General features: G+C 38.6%; 1 long non-coding RNA gene across 1 annotated transcript; it reads right to left on the reverse strand.

Annotated features, from left to right (window-relative positions):
* Positions 1-1,120: 1,120 nt before the first annotated feature.
* LOC138743293 (uncharacterized) lies at positions 1,121-8,862 on the reverse strand. The gene is made up of 3 exons (XR_011344786.1): positions 8,778-8,862; positions 3,539-3,746; positions 1,121-1,525 (listed from the first exon to the last, which is right to left on the reverse strand). It is a non-coding gene; the product is annotated as an uncharacterized lncRNA (long non-coding RNA).
* Positions 8,863-14,812: the final 5,950 nt, after the last annotated feature.

Here is a 14,812-nt window from a genome sequence, read left to right on the forward strand (position 1 = left end):
TGATGTCATGTATGTATACTGACAATAAATCTGAAATCTGAGATTTAATTTCATATTTCATGAAAGGACCAAAGGAATCTCCATTCACGTTCCCAAATGTGGAGAGAGAATGTGGCAAAGCTTTGAAATTTATCCTTTGTATTGGCAGTTGACATAATGCAAGATAGCCCTTTCTAGTTTTTCATTCCCCTGGCAAAAGAAGACCTGACTTTAAAATGTCCCAGATTCTGCTCTTGGGTATAGTAAATAATTCTTCTCATCAGCAAACAATGCAAGGATTGCTCATAATAAAAGCCAGTGCTTTCTCCAAACTCTCTTTCAGGTAAACATAAGCCTAGATCTAACTCCTGTTTGCTATCATCTTTTTTTAGCCTGTTAATAGCCTTCTTGGTGATTAGCAGACCATCTCCCCATTGCTGCATACAGACAAACATTTGTCAAAGTTATCTTGTTGGTAATAATTCCTATCATCTATGCAGGTCCTCCTGAGACTTTGTAAAATAGTCCTCTAGGGGTGTCTATACTAAAGATTTTGCATTGCAATTCTGAGGGAAACGTTTAATTTTCTACTTATGGAAAGTTCAATTTTGGAACTGTTCTTGGGAGTGGAACCCAAGTCCCCCTGCAATGAAGCCAGTTTGCAACAATAATGTAATCTTCGAGTAGTAAAATTAAGTGTAATTAAAGTTGTATGATTATACATTTCACTTTTAAATGTAATTCATAATTTAAAAAGTGGTGCTGTGAGAAAAAAACCTAATGAACTAAATTTGCCTATTTTCATGGCTGTTTCTATTATGGCGAGTCCATAATTTTGAAAGAAGTGGAAATGGAATTATTTTATCACAAATAATTTTTTTAGATATCAGACTTTACAGCCCAGCTAAAGAAACAAATATATTTGTATTTTTAAATCTGGTTTGGTATTTTATAAGTATTGTTGCCAGTGTGAAACAAAGTCATAATTTGATATCAATGCAACCTGTTGCCTGAACCATTAAATCAAAGCCCTGTTGTTATTTTGGTTAGTTATTTTTTGGAACTTACAAATGCAAGCAGCTCAGTAATTTTACACATATTACTGATAGTAAGAGTTCATATTTTTATTGAATATGCCTTTTCATTTGAGATCAATTGATGAACACTGAAAAGAAATGTATTTTGAACAGTGAAATGTGATTTTTAAAAGCAGAGTAACAAATATACAGAATAAATTGAGATTTTACCCACATGTTGAATTAATATAATTTGATCTTGCCTATAGCCAACTCTGAAAATGTCAGCGACCTCTGTCAAATCACATTACTACATTAACAATCATGGCAATGAGCTAGTTTTTTTTTCCCATTTGAATTATTTAAGAGACCTGTATTTCCAACTTGTCTTTCCTTCCCAATTTACTGCATACAAAATTAACCTTTGGTCATTCATTTGGTACCAGGTTACATTCTTCTCCATGTGAAGCATCACCTGGGAACGTGGAGAAATGGTTGTATTCAATTTTGATATTACATCGCAGAAGAGGCTATAAGAAGACAAGAAAAAAAACAAAAACAATCAAAGAGAGTCATGGGAAAACATAAGATTTGATAGCACAAGGAATTCAAATAGGAGTAACCCATTCAATATTAGCACGGCAGATATTCTAACTCAATGGTACTGTTCCATTCTCATATCCATCTCCCTCTTGTATCGGGCAACTGGAGCTATTTTAGTTGGAGAATGGCATGGTTTATCACCCTAGTGAAAAAATTTCTCCTCATTGTGTTTATAATTGATTGATACCGCTTTCTTGGAGCAGCTAGCCCTGGAAAAGTGCCTCTCAGCATCAATCCTCCCAAGCAGTAATTTTATACATTTCAGTAAAATCTTTTAAACTTGAGACTATAACTAAAAGCAACAAGTAACATTTACATTGCTGGGACAATGGGCTCTAATTCACCATACAATGGCAACATAATCTTCCCAGGAAAGATACAGAACTGCTGGAGGAACTCAGCAGGTCTCGCAGCATTCATAGGAGGTAAAGATAGATAACAGGTTTCAGACCTGAGCCCTTCTTCAAGGCATATCCAGTTTAAGGCAAGATCCCCATTTTAAGTCAATTAAGAGGTGATTTTTTTCCTCCACTCTCAAGGAACTCTCTATCAAAGGGTGGAGGAAGAATAATAGTTTTCTGGCAGAGGTAGACAGATTTTTACAAATAAATGGGATGAAAAGTTACTGGAGAAGCCAAGAATGCTGAGTTGAGATCACAGTCAAATTAAACAGAAGGGGCTCCATGTCCTGCTTCTCCTAATTTGTATATTTGTTGGTTGAATATCTTTCACCAAAACTCCTCTTAACCAGTTCTACTCTGAGTAGAGCAATACAATGCTCTGTAACATTTCCACATCTTTGATACCATTGCAGGCAAACTTTTCTTCAGATGTTCCAAGGACTGCACACCCTTCCTCAAGTTTGGTGTTCAAAATTGGATAAATATTCAATGAGGCTAATTAATGATTCATAAAAGCAGAATGATAATGTTTAACCTTTTGTACTCTCCAGCTCTAAAACCATGGCTTAGTTCATCTTTCTCTTTGTTGCACAGAATTCTTCTTCAATGCACATTCTTTACAAATTATTCATTATATACTGTATGTCATAGAACTGATTGAAGATTTCTCAGCTTTTTAAATCCAGTTGATTATGGTCAATTCTTTTCTACTTTGATGCTTTTATTTTTATGAAACACAATCAGGGACTTATTTAGGACATTTAGTTTTATTATTTTTTAAAAATCTCTGTGTTGCACTGTCAGTTTGTTTACATTTCTTTATTTGCTTACATGTGCTCGATGAGTCCAGATTTTTTGCAATACCAATAAGTGTGAATTCTGCCTCGCCCACAGATAAAAGAATCTTAGGGTTGTATCTGATGTCTGAAATCAGAAATATATTGTCCATTTTCTGTCCTATATTGATCCTAACCATATTGTGGTGAGTACTTCCCAATTGTTCACACACTCTTAACCTGTAATTTGGTTATTTATTTTTAAGAATTAAAACTACATTTTTTGTTGTTCTGGAAAGGTATGAATCAGAAGCAATTCTGGGTACACTGTAAAACAATTCCTCTTCTGATATATGTGCATTATCTTCTTTGTTCATGTGCAAAACCTGTGGTGCGCTGTTCGGCAGAATCAGACACACACAAAGGTAAAGACTTTCCAACAGGCTTTAATCCACAAAGACTTCCACAGAGCCAGGCTGGCTGTGGCTGCAGCAACTCTGAGTGAGGCCTCGGGAGACCGGCGCAGGCTTATATCCCGGAGGGTGATTGACACCCGACCAGGTGGGGCTTGATCCATTCAGGCCGACTGATTGACAGCCGGCCAGGTGTTGTCCTGTCCCCTTACACTCCTGCAGGTACAGAGGTTGCCCCCTGCAGTAGGCTAGTGGTGTACCACCACAAAACCAAACTTAAAATGTATCCTTCCTTACAAACAAGAAAACTGTGCTTTTTTTAATGGTGCTTTTTATCTTGCAAAACTTACCATGAATTTGGACTGTATGGGAAGTGGTAACAACAGGTTGTTTCCTGGAAACCAGGGACCTACAACTTTCCATTGAGCTCAAATGCATGCTTAAGGTGTTCTCTTTCCTAAAGATCTCAGAGTCGCTGTAGATTGACAGATTATCCCCATACATGTACAGGCAGCATCTGGATGGATTGAAACGAATGCACAATCTCTGCAGGTCAGCCTGAGGACAAAAAGTATTTGAGTGTTATATTAGATCCAAAAGACATTACCAGGATTAATAATTCCTACTTATGGAAAACTGCAGACCTGACCTGAAATCTTTAGAGGGGTAAAAATTGGTCTGATTTTCTCTCCTCTTGGAACTTCCATGTCTCCATAGTTAATAAAAATGATCACATTTGTAATGCTTTCCAATTATGGTAAAATTAGTGACCCAAAACATCATCTTTTTTTCCATTCTGCAAATGCTGACTGAGTATTAACGCTGGTTCTTTTTTTGGGTTTGAGATCTACAGTCTGTGTTACTTTGTCTACAGGGAGTTAGGCAGATATATAGGAAGCTGCTGTAGGTAGGAAGCTGAATGACTGGACCTTGAGATTAGTAATCTCAGGATTGCTACCTGTGCCATGTGTCAGTGAGGTTAAGAATATGGCAGATGAATGCATAGCTTTATAATTGGTGGGGGGGGGGGGGGAGGGTGTGGGTAGTGTTGAAGCTTTTTGGATCATTGGGATCTGTTCTGAGGAAGGTCCAACCTGTTCACAAAGATTTGTTTTAACCTGCTGTTGGGGAAGTTTTAAACAAGTTTGGCAGGGGGGTGGGAACCAGAATGAAAAGGCAGAGAATAGAGCAGATGGTAGAAAGTTTGATGCAATATGTAGTGAGATTGTGCAGAAGGACAGACAGTGGAGGGAGCATAAATGTAGTCATTTGGAAGGATTGAAATGTGTTTCCTTCAATGAAGGAAGTATTAGGAACAAGGGAGATGAACAGAGCATGGATCAATGTGTGGAATTACATGTTGTGGCCATTACAGAGACTTGGCTGACATAAGGACAGGATTGGCTGATGCAGTTTCCAGGGTTTAGATGTTTCGTAAGGGATGGGAAGGGAAATAGAAGGATGCGGGAAGCATCATTACTAACCAGGGAAAGTATCAGCACAGAAAGAGTGAATGTTGTGGAGGGATTTTCTACTGAATCAGTGTGGGTAGACATCAGAAACAGGAAGGGATCCTTGGACACTGAGGAGCAGATAAGTAGGCAAGTTCTGGAATGGTGCAGGGTTGTTGTGGGAAATGTCAATTTTCCTAATTTTGACTGGCACTTCTTTACTGCAAGGGGGTGGATGAGACAAAATTTGTGAGTTGTGTCCAAAAAGAACCTCTTACACAGTATGTGGACCAGCTGATAAGAGGAGAGGCCATTCTGGATCTAATACTGATTAATGAACCTGGTCAGGTGACAGACTGCCCAGTGAGGGAGCTTTTTAATGAAGTGACCACAACTCCCTGACATTCAGGACAGGAATAGGTCAAAATAGTAACTTGTTTAATTGGGGAAGAGCTAATTACAGCGCAGGCTTCTGGATAGGTTTGTACCACTGAGACAAGAAAAAGATGGTAGGATAAGGGAACCATGATTGATAAAAAGAGGTGATAGCTATTTAAGATGAAAAAGGAAGCATGCTCAAAGTTTAGGAAGCAAAAATCAGAAAGGACTCGTGTTATCCAAGAAGAAACAAGAAAGGATTCAGGAGAACTAGAATGGGGTACGAGAAAGCCTTGGCCAGTAGGATTAAGGAAAACACTATTGCATTCTATGCATGCTATATGTGAAAAACAGAAGGATAACTAGAGTAAAGATAGGGTCACAAGGATAAAGGAAGGAAAATGTGCCTGGAGGCAGAGGAGGTAGGGGAGAACTTAGATGAATACTTAGCTTCAGTGTTCAGCCGAGAGAGGGACCTTGGATAATATGAGGTCAGATGGAACATGTTGGCATTAAGAAAGAGGAAGTGCTGGATCTTGAAAATATTTAGATCGATAAGTTGCCGAGACCAGACGAGATATACCCCAGGTTACAACAGGAAACAAAGAAAGAGATTGCTGGGGTATTGGCAATGTTCTCTGTCTCCTCCCTGGCCACAGGGGAGGTAATGGAGGATTGGAAATGGCAAATGTAGTCGCGTTGTTTAATAAAGATAATAGGGAAAATCCTGGGAATTATAGATGTGAGTCTTATGTCAGTGGTGGTAAAACTATTGGAGAGGATTCTTGGTGAAAGGATTTATGAGCATTTAGATGTATAGTCTCAGGGATAGTCAGCATGGCTTTGTAAGGGGAAAGTCATGCCTCATGAGCTTAATTGAATGTTTTGAAAAGGTAGCAAAAGAAATCGATGAAAGTAGGGTGGTAGGTATGGTGAATATGGATTTTAGTCAGGCATTTGACAAGGTCCCTTTGGTAAACATTCAAAAAATCATGAGGCATGGAATCCAGGAATCTTGGCTGTGTGGATTCAGAATTTGCTTGCCTGCAGAAAGCAGGGGGTAATAGTAGATGGAACATTTTCTGCCTGGAGATCAGTAACTAGTGGAGTTCCACAGGGATCTGTTCTGGGACCTCTGCTCTTTGTGTGTGTTTTTTTAAAAAAAAAATAAATGACCTGCATGAAGAAGTGGAAGGATGGGTTAGTAAATTTGCAGATGATATGAAGGTTGGAGGTGTTGTAGGTAGTGTAGAAGGTTGTAGTGGGTTATAACAGGATAAGGACAGGATGCTGAGTTGGACAGAGAAGAGGCAGATAGAGATAATTCCAGATAAGTGTGAAATGATGCATTTTGGAAGGTCAAACATGAAGGCGGAATACATGGTTAATGGCAGGATTCTTAACTGTGTGGAACAACAGGACTTTGGATCCAAATCCATAGATCCCTCGAGGTTGCTGTGCAGGTTCATAAGGTAGTTAAAAAGGTTAATGGGATGCTGGCCTTCATTAGTCAGGAGATTGATTTCAAGAGCCATGAGGCAATGTTACAGCTCTATAAAACTCTAATTAGACTGCACTTGAAATATTGTGTTCCATTGGCATCACGAGGGTTGGTGTCACCCAGTGCGGTAGCTCATGGTGTCACCTGTGCCCCCCCCCCATGGACCTCCTCCCATACTAGACCATACAGAATTCTTCATTTTCTTGTGCTAATGTTACTTGTAAATTGTAATTCCTGTATATCACAGAAAACAATGGCAATAGTAGTGAGATAAACAACTCGCAAAATTAAAAATACACCTTTAAATTACAATATCATATACACAGCTGAAACGTATTTACATAGTTTCATGTGGTTAAAATGAAAATTTGGTAAGAAAAAAATAGAATTCAAAATAAAAACACTTACGAACTACATCAAAATTATGTTGATTTTAACGATAAACTTTATTCTCCTTTTCTTTTAATTGCTACTTAATTCTCAAAATAGTTATTGATAGAGCTTCACAAGTATTAATTACCACAATATTGTAGGTAAACCATCAGAAAATGTGATAAAAGCAGCAACTATAAAAATACCAGCAGTGAAAACATCAGCCCGTTCTTGTAGCGAGTGCAGATTGTAATTGGGTAATAATGACAGCTTTGACCAGAGCCCATTAGAAGGTCCAAAAAGTAAATTAGCATAGAGTTTTAGCCTTGTAGGTAATTGATACATGTAAGCTGGGCGAGTGAAAAATGTTTTTGTTGTTATAACTAACTGCAGGGATAATTTTTATTTTTTAAAAAATAAATTTCTGCCGAAACACCTCACAAAAATTTTAGAGACAGTCATTTTGGTGTCTCCCAGTGCAGTCCACACCCCCTCCCCCCTGCAATCCCCTTGGGATGCCAGTGTTGTGCTCAGTTCTGGTCGCCTCATTGCAGGAAGGATGTAGAAGCTTTGAAGAGGGTGCAGAGGAGATTTACCGGGATGTTGCCTGGATTGGAAAATGTGATGAGGCAAGGTTAACAGAGTCAGGGCTTTTCCCTTTAGAGCAAAGAGGAATGAGAGGTGATTTTCTCGAGGTCTACAAGATTATGAAAGGCATAGATAGGGTGGACGGCTGACACCTTTTTTTTTTCCTTAGAGTGACAGTAGCAGTTCAAGGTGAAGGAAGGAAAGTTTAAGGGAGATATCAGGGGAAGTCTTTTTTACCCAGAGAATAGTGGGTGCCTGGAAGGCATTGCCTGGAGTGGTGGTGGAGTCAGGTATAATAGAGACATTTAAAAGACTCTTAGGCACATAGATGCAAGAAAAATAGAGGGTTATGGATGAGAGGTAGGGAAGGGTTAGATTGTTGAGTAGGCATCTAGACATCATCACAACATGTCTATGAATGCCTTATCTATGGTGATTTCAGTAATCTTCCTGGCATCGCTTAACCAGAAACCCCCTACCCATATTCATATTGATCAAGAACAATTCTAATCACTTCTTTGTGTAACCATTTCCTAAACCATTTAATTCTGTTTCTCTTAATGGAAAATACTTTCCCAGGACCCTTTCATCTGCTTCTAAGAATAGCTTGTTGACGTTGCTCTCATGGCCAATGGTTGGCCTTGTCTCAATAAAACATTCAATCTAACCTTTCCGTATTGGTCCCTGAAGTGGCTCTTGTCTCCTGCCGGTTTGGATGTATTTTTTTAAAATTAACAAATTAACCTTTCATCTAAACCATAATCTATGCATTTCAAAATTAACTGTTTCCTTCTTTGGGTTGGAAAACATCCACAAATTAAAAGTTGGCAGCTGCTTTTCCAGTGTTTATCAGATGTGATGTGGTTTTAAATCCAAACAAATCACATCAAGTCCAACATACCCTGAAATTATCATTGTAGAATCCATAAATGAGTGGATTCCAGAAACTATGCGACATCGCCAGGTAGTGGGAGAAGAAGTAAAGGGCAGTGATATCCATGGGATCATTTGGCAGGGCAGCCGGATTGAACTCGTATGTAACACTGAAGATGTGAAATGGTAACCAGCAGAGAGCAAAAACACCCACTATGATGAACAGCATCTTAATTACCTGAAAAAAAATTACAATAAATGTTACTGTTTAGTACATTTTACTCATCTCAAATAGCAAAACAATCAAGTTCATATTAACTATAATCTGTTATTTCAACACTGTACTTCTTCGGCCGGGACCTCTTTAAAAACTCCACTCATTCATTCTAACCTCAGTTGATTTGAGTCCAGAGAAAAGGTCCTGACCTGTAAGATTAACTGTCCATTTCTCTCCAAAGATACTCCCTGGCCTGTTGAATCCCTCCAGCATCTCCTTGTTGAACGTGTGAACAAAACTCTGTTTATATGTACAAATAAGATTTCAGCTCATACTCTGTTACAAATTTTGGTGGTGAGGCAGATATATTCCCATGGAAACTGTTGGTATACTTGTGGAGAAATAGAATCAATTTCTTTCGGAAACTACAGATTTCAAAATCTACTGGATTGTAGGTCAATTGGGTAGAATTGGGCAGCGCAGGCACATGGGTCAAAAGGGCTTGTTACCATGCTGAATGTCTAAATTTAAGCATTTTAAATTGAATTTAACATGTCTTGGTTGTGTTAGTATTATCTACTATGCCAGGGCTGGAATGGACACAGTGGGTGCTGATGGCAGTGGGTCAATTGTTCGAGCAGAATGAGGAAAACTATTTATTATACCTTATCTTATTGACATATACTGGGGGCAAAATTGAGTGAAAGTTAGTTTTTCAGAACCTCTAGTACCAACTCGAAAGCTAGTGACAGAAGCCTGCTGGCCCCATCTGATAGAGTCTTAATGACCAGGGAGCATTCTTGTAGCATAATGAACTGCCTGAGCAAGGACTAACCTCCATAATAAAGTTATGATGGGTAGAAGGAAGTATAGAAATATACAATTGCTTTTCATTTATTTACTTTTTTAAAATAATCAAAAAGGAAAAAATGCCTTTTCAGTTAAACCAGCAGGTGGTGGACAATCCCAGGGATAACAGCAATGTAGCCAGAGCTTTATTGATTTATTTTTCATCCTGTCTCTCGGCATGTCCGGAATATCCGTGATGCTGTTGCCTGAGCTATATGATATTACCTTCCGTTTTGATCTGTCTTGCTGAGCTTCTCTGATTTTGTCCATGTTTCCAGGTGGTCTCCGACCCCACAGTTTCAACCCCACATTCCAGTAGGTTATGGTAAGGATGAATAAGGGCAACATGTAAGTGAAAAATAGCAGGAAGAGGGTGTAGATCTTCCGGTAAGAATCACTGGGCCAACCATTTTCCAAACAGATCATTTCAGATTCATTTTCCAGATTCATGTACTTCACCTAACATACAAAATACAACATATTTAAAAACACACAACGGATAATGTTTCTTAACTAAAACCATTCTTAGCAATGTGGAATCCCTAATTATTTCCATGCAATCAAATTATTTACATCAATGAATCCTGATGAAAAACTAGGCAGGCTAGCAATAGAAAGGCAAAGATTTGGATATATTCAATGATGTTTTTCAGTAACTGAAGAAAATGTGCAATGATATAGAGGTGCAATGATACAGAGGAAAAGATTGATTCTCACAATAGTTATCTTCATTGATAAAATCATTACCAAACTAAAACAAATTTGTGTTTTTAACTGATAGTGTGTTCATATTAGAGGGTTGAATATTCTTTATCTTTGCCTCTGCACAACAGAAAGAGATTTATGATTGTGAGTTTCTGCAGCCTTGAGTTATCCAGGACTTTGGTCAAGGGCAGCGAAGGAATTGTGCTTGTAATAGGTGTAGATCATGAGCGCCAATGGGAAAATACTGACCAATCACACTCAGTATTTTGAAGAGCCTCACAAGGTCACCCATTGGGTGGAACCCATTGTTCAAGGAAGGAACGAAGGGTTTCATCTTGGGCTGTGCTGAGCTGAACAAGTAAAGCTCTGAGGCAGGGAAGCAGCTTCAATCCAACCACTCCCTATCTTCCAATGCAAAGCCCCAGCAGAGTGAAAGGAGACCAGGAAAAAATGCTCTGTACAATCTTGTCAGTGATGCAAGCTGCAGCTGCTTGCACAAACACAAGTCTTGTTGGGTACAAATAGAATTCAAAGATCCAAATGACTGAAGCAAAACAAAATGAGGCTCATCCTTCAATATCACATGTCATGACCCCAATTCAGGCTTCATTCACTAGTTACAATGTGTTTCTGTCATTCAAACAGTGACATGGCAATCAATGGAAACCCAAAAACTCCAGGAATATTGAAAACGCCCCTTAACTTATTGAGTGCTTCTGACATTTTTTCTTTTGTCAATGAGGAGTGCTCAGAAATCAGTTTTAATATTGACAGAAAGACCAAACACACCTCACCCATTTGTACCGATATCTATTCTGCTAATTACTATTTCAAAACATTCTTGGATAGTCATCAAATATAAATCTACTTTTTAAGTTCACGCAAAACTGCTATGGTTTTCCAAATGTCCTGCAATTACTTTCTTATAACATTTTCTACCATATTTCCTTGGGTTGCTGTTAAGTTAACTGGTCTGTGGTTTCTTCTTTTCTCCCCTCCCCGCCACCGCCAACACCCACCCCCACTCCCACCCCCCCCCCAGCTTTAGTTGTGAGATTACATTTTATTTTGAATCTATGGGGCTTTGGAAGATAAAAGTGTATCAGACACATCTTCAAAGCAAGCTCTTTCAAAATCTTGGGATGCCGATCCTAGAGAGTTTAAATTTAGAATTTAAATTTTAAAAGTAAAAATTTTTAATTTAGGCATACAGCATGGTAACATGCCCTTTCGGCCTACAAGCCCATGCAACCCAATTGACTTACAATCCTCAGTACATTTTGAAGGGTGGGAGACCCCCAGGGAAAACACACTCAGACATGGGGAGAACGTACAAAATCCTTATAGACAACTTGGGATTTTAACCCCAGTCCCAGTCACTGACGTCGTGATAGTGTTGCGTTAACTGCTATACTAACCATGCCGCTGGGTCCCATTAATTTATCCAAAACTAATTTTTCAAGTTTGTTAATCTTTCTGAGCTCCTTATTCACACTGAACTTGTCCTCCTCTATTTTCAGAACATTTTCTTTAATCTTTTAACTTTTCTTTTAATCCAAGGCTGTGCTAGTTTTCCTTTTGGCATTTTCTGCCTCAAAGGGATATTTATTTGCTGTAAACATGCTGTCAATTTTTTACTCACCTACTGACATTCATCCTCTTTTATATTTTCCTGATTTACTGCATCATACCTTGGTTATGTTTTGTTCAAATTTAAGACCCTTGTTTCAGATGGAACTGCGTAACTTTCTCATACATTTATCTATATGAAAATCAATGCTGTCAATGCCACTATCACAGCCATCACTACTTGAAGGAAAGACTGGATAGGAGAGGACTGGAGGGGTATGGACCGGGTGCTGGTCAGTGGGGCTAGGAGGGTGGGGATTTGTTACGGCATGGACTAGTAGGGCCGAACTGGCCTGTTCTGTGCTGTATATGGTTATATTGAGTGCTATTGGCCAAGTGCTAGAAGATGTGATCAATGCAAGTGGGTGCCCATTGGTCACCTGGATGTGATGGGCCAAATGATCTGTTATGATGCTGTTTAAGACTGCATGCCTGCTGGGCAATAACAAGCAAGCACCAGCCAGAATAGTTCTTTGTCAAAAATAAGCCTGGAAAGTTAGCTGAAAGTGATCTTAGAAACCTTGATTTGCTTTGCTGTATGGAAACCTTAAAATTTAATTTACCTCAGTTGTCCTCATTTGGATGAGGAGTTGACCTAATTGTTTAAAATGTTGTCAGGATTAGCTCTTAAATTTTAAAATCTATATCTCTGTGATGCTTTTGCCCACTTGTGTGAGGACACATACAGTGCCTAATGTGTTTAGTGAGAGTTCAGTAAGTGCTAATCCTTTCCCCTCTCATCAAATACTTGGGGTTAACCATCATCAACAATAGCTTCTTGCTAGTCAACTCTAGTGTCACCCCCAACCCAATCTATCCATGTCTAGTCATTTGTTCTTTTAGCTAAGGTTTCTCAAGAACAATTGAAAATAGAAATCTGCTAGATATTTTCCCTCTGAATCTGTCAGCTATACATGGCCAATTACATCTTGGCTGAAATTGGCAACTCAGCGCAGATTGGATCTCGAACACTTACATCTTAAGCAACCAAGATGTTTGGATGAGGCTGGGAAGTGTTTTCAGACAACAAATTAGTTAATCTAATTACTGGCAAAGTTTGTTGACAAGCTGTAGCCAGAGAATTACAATGACAACATTTCAGTTCATGCAACATTACTATTACATTTTGCAAATCACTTCTGCAAGCACACTTGTTTGTTCTGAAATTCCTTGGCATTTCCACCAAAATCCTCTGACAGGAACTTCAAGGAGACATGGCTGGAAAATGGGTTTGGAACATACCAGAAACCAAATACAGTGCCTCTGTATTTAGACATTGGAAATAGCTTTTGAAATCCAAACTTTCTTTGCGAAAATGATTCAATACTTCCACACTCACCCTCGACACTAGTAACTGCACAGATGCGATGCTGAATGAGACCATCCAAATTACAGCAATTAATATCTTACTTCGGGAGCGGCCCATGCGAGACTTCAAGGGATGGCAAACAGCATAATAACGGTCAACACCAATGATCATGAGGGTGTATATACTGACAGAAACAGAGAGAATCTAGGCACAAGAAGGTCGAGTTAAAAACAATTACATTAAAGCTGCAGCTAAAGGATTTATTAATAATGATGTAAAGGATCAACATTTCAAGATAAATTTTACAGTAACAATTTGTATTTCTATATTAATTTTAACACAAAACATTCCAAAGAACTTCATAGGAGTTTTCCAATGAAAACTAGATAGCAAGCCAGAAAAGTATATGTTAGGGCAATGACCAAAAAACTTAGTTAAAGAGGTATGAAATAGAGGCAGAGAGATTTAAGAATGTAATTCTTCTTGACAGCTGATAATGGAACTCTGTTCAGCAGGAGAGCACATCGAATAGCGCGAATCTTCTGTGTGGAAATCAATGCTTTATATTGGTAGCATTCCAACCTTTCTTTGCCATCAGTGTTAATGGGTATAAAACTGTGAATGTTGTGAAAAGGTGCATCATTCCCCTGTCCAATTCATGCCCATGTTAAGCGAGACATTATATAGGGCCTCTCCTTACAAAATGTACATCATATGTTGAGGATTGCTATAGAAGCAAAATGCTGGCACACAGGCCTGGATATTAATTCCGAGGCAGAAAGGTCTCAATGAATTTAATGACAGGAGTTGATTAGAATATTTCCTCACTGTTTGGCAGCTACAGCCAACCAGCACGAAAACCCTAAGTGTTCATGGAGACAACACTATGAAGGCCAGAGAGGATGGAAGATGGGTTCCAGATTGTAAAAAAGATCAGAGACCAATTGCAAGCTAAGAAATCAGAGATTCAGCAGGCTTGGAGAGCGTGATCAGAAGGGCCGAATTTTTTCATTGTTGAAGGGTGGTGCTCATTGAAGAAGGTAAGGTGGTATCAGAAAGCCCTAACTCCTGTATTTCCAAGGTCCTGAAATCTCAGCTAGCTGAGACTACAACTAACATGGCGGTTAAAAACTAGTTGTGTAGCCTCATCGTAAGATAGAAGTCACCTCTGAAAGTGGTTTGGTTGTCTGTCCATCCTACTAGCTCTGCTAAAATGCAGACATTAACATTTCTTAGGATTACCATAAAAAGTCCCATGTAAATTCTGTTGGAAGCCCATCTGCATAAAGCTGCTTTGGGAACTCTTTGGACTTTTCAAAATTATTTTTATTTTCTTATTAATCTTGTGGCTTTCCATATGTTCAGCAGGTCTTAAAAACTGACCCTAAAACCCATATTTTCTTCTCCATTTTCTACAGTTAAAGCATCCCAAGAGCTCTGTGTTTAGGCCTCTTTCTAAATTATACTTAAGTTCAAAAAGAATTCAAAAACAATTCTTCCAGGATCTAAACCCATCCAACTCCCAAAGTTCATATCACACAATTCTTAGAATGTATAAGAAAATACAGTTCAAAAACTGGAACTTCTGTGCTGCTGGTTAGTTTATTTGCTTGTGCCTTATACTGATTACCATGGAGATTGTCTCTGAGGATACAGGTAACATTTATATGAGCATCTATCTTATCTTGTATAGTACTGAGCACACTGTTATAGGGAGAGCTATAACCCCAATGAAAAAAGATGCAATATTAG

Source organism: Narcine bancroftii, chromosome 9 (genome assembly GCF_036971445.1).
Source record: "Narcine bancroftii isolate sNarBan1 chromosome 9, sNarBan1.hap1, whole genome shotgun sequence".
In the NCBI taxonomy this organism is placed as follows: Eukaryota; Metazoa; Chordata; class Chondrichthyes; order Torpediniformes; family Narcinidae; genus Narcine; species Narcine bancroftii.